The sequence below is a fragment of the Austrofundulus limnaeus genome, unplaced genomic scaffold (genome assembly GCF_001266775.1).
Source record: "Austrofundulus limnaeus strain Quisiro unplaced genomic scaffold, Austrofundulus_limnaeus-1.0 Scaffold275, whole genome shotgun sequence".
NCBI lineage: Eukaryota > Metazoa > Chordata > Actinopteri > Cyprinodontiformes > Rivulidae > Austrofundulus > Austrofundulus limnaeus.
In genome coordinates, this window is record NW_013952677.1 from 505,729 (window position 1) to 508,433 (window position 2,705).

General features: G+C 51.1%; 1 protein-coding gene across 1 annotated transcript in view; it reads left to right on the forward strand.

Annotated features, from left to right (window-relative positions):
* Positions 1 to 476: 476 nt before the first annotated feature.
* The window catches only part of ntng1a (netrin g1a), a gene marked incomplete in the record, with an annotated part of 157,561 nt that continues 155,332 nt past the window's right edge, over positions 477 to 2,705 (forward strand). The window contains 1 exon segment of the mRNA XM_014021011.1: positions 477 to 1,171.

Consider the following 2,705-nt stretch of genomic DNA (forward strand, 5'->3'; position numbering starts at 1 on the left):
CCTCAGCCTCAGCTCATCCTGGTTGGTTGTCAGCTGATTCTGCTTCTTGTTTAAATTAACAAATTAAACCTCCATGAAGATGAAACTTGATCAAATAATAAAACATTTACCTGCTTCAGAAACTCATCATCCTTTACTTTGTCTCATTCACGCAGCAGAGTTGTGTGACCGTTTCACGACCCTCAGAGGGTCAGACACTTTATTTCCGCCCACCCTGAGTGGAAACATCATGTTGGGGGGGTAAATGAACGGGCTGCTTCCGCTTCTTGATTTTAAATAACTTTGGTTTTATTCACACTTATTTCCTCTGCTGTCTCTGCTCGCGCGCCTCTCAACGCGTCACTCCGCGGCTGCGGGTTCAACACCTCCTGTTGGAGTTGGCTGCCCGGTGCCGACAGAGGAGGAGGAGGAGGAGGAGGAGGAGGAGGAGGGTGTGGAAGACGAGCCGGAGGGGTGGGGAGAAAACATAGGTGTGTGTGTGTGGTTGTGTGTGTGTGTGGTTGTGTGGTTGTGTGGTTGTGAGAGAACAAGCTGAGTGTGCTTCTTATCTAGCAGAGGCTGGGAGCGCGTTCATCCTCCCCGTCATCTCCTCCGCGCGCCCGGCCGGGAGAAGATGTGCGCGGACCCCCTCAGCCGCCGCGGCAGAGACTGATCCTGCCCCCCCGCGGGGTGGCTGAAGCCGGGAGGAGGAGAGGAAGAGGAGCGGGGGGAGAAGATGGAGGACTTCTGAACAAGAGAGGAGGTCAAAGTTCCTCCTGCTGGACTGGATTTCTGCTCTTTTTCTTCTTGGAGGTGTTTGTTTGTTTGTTTGTTTTTCCTCTGAGCGCGCGGACGTCACCTGACGCCCTGATGATGGCGCGCCACCTGGCAGAGACAGGATGATGGACACTTTGACACCGCAGCTCGTGTCCAGATCCCTTCCCGCGCTGCTGACCGAGCCCTCAGAGCGCTGATCGCTCATTTGTTGTGAAGAGGCAGAAAAACAAACCGTCCTGCTGTGAGGGGATGCTGCGCGCAGCCAAATCCTCGGGAGACCGGCGCGCGCGCACTCATCACATTCCCGTCCAGGAGCGCACCTTAAAGAGCTGCATGGTCTCTGCGCGGCTCTGAACTTGTTGAGCGGCTCTGGAGGGSAGCAGGGGGGACAGGAAGGACCCGGGTTTTACCAAATGTAAGTTCTCCTTTTTGTTCCTAAAAAAAGTTGCGCGCGGAATCCGTCGCTTCCCGCGCAGCAGCTGGTTGAAGTTTCTTGGCTTTTGGCAGCTTTCCCTCCCCATCAGAAGGGGACAAACATCTGAACATGACGCGACCCTCAGGACACCCGGGGAGTCGCCCCCTTGTGGATCCTGAGGCCGAACCRCTCATCTGTCCCGGATGATTGTTGGTGTCGCGCCTTTGGCTGATTGGCGTGAATGCAGCGCACGTGCAGCCTGATGCAGTCAGATCTGACTTTCATTTATTGTTTCCAGTTAAACAGGCTGCTGTTTGGTCCGAACCATCAGGCAGGTAGATGAACACAATATTCTCTGCAGGATTTAATCAGCAAACCCCACAAACCCTAAAAAACCTGAAGTACATTAAAAAAGTAAAAACTTTTTATTGCTTTTGAGTTTTGGCTCAACGGAATTTCAAACCGATAAAACCTCAACCTGGTGTTTTGCTGCAGCTTCTGAGAAGTTTGGTTCTCATCCACATCCAGGCTCTGAACCGTCAGAACAGACCAATGTTTGGTTCTGATTCATTATRTGTGGTTTTTAGCTGTTTTATGTAGAGTCAGTATCTCGTTAGAGGACTCATGATCTGTGAGTCAGCTCTCTAACAGAGCAGCTCAGTTTACTCCAGAAWGCCTTGATAGTCTTGAGATTCCYCCCTGCAGATTCAGATGCAGCAAAGCTGCTCCCGAACAGAACCGAGCCTGCTCCTTGTTTGGGTTTGTGAACGCAGCTGATGGGACATGTTGTCTGAAAGCTCCACGTTTGTCTCTCTTGTCCCCAGAAACAACTTCCTGTCTTCTTCAACAGGCAGTTTGTAAAATCCCCGTTTGGCTTTTTTATGATTTATCGTCCTGTGGTTCAGTGTGGCACCGCTACTTTAAACAGGAAACTGACAGATAACAGGACACGCCTCCTTTTTGTCAGACAATTTTTATGGGTTTGTTTTAAGATTTTCATTTTGTCCATTTCAATTTATTTCAGGGATTTTATTGGTTTATTATTTGAATAAAAGTGGGTTTTTTTTCGGCAGCAGTGAACTCAGTTTCAGGTCACTATTATAGCCTGTTTTAATTTCTTCCCTCGGCCTGCGTGAGGTAARATCAGGTGATTAAAGCAGCTCTAAACGCTCTGACTCGTCCAGTTTTCCTCCCACTACCTGCGAGTCCCGAGCCGTGGACGTTTTCAGCACCCAGATATGTCACTGTGGTTGCAGAATAATGTGCCTGCGGCCTTTTAGGAAAAGTGAGTTTTAATAATGCATGAGATGTTCCCGTGTCGCGCAGAGAGGCATGCTCGGGTGGCGATGGGGGGGTTGGGGTGGGGTAGTTTGGCGCCCCGTGTGGGGCTGTGTGTGGAGTAAGTGGTGCCTGAGGGGCTTCCAGCTCGACTCGGGGGCAGAAGCGTCGCAGTCAGCCTGTCAGAAGTGCTGCCCTTGCACACGCAGAGCAGCCAAGCAGCGGTGTGTTTGTGTGTGTGTGTGTGTGTGTGTGT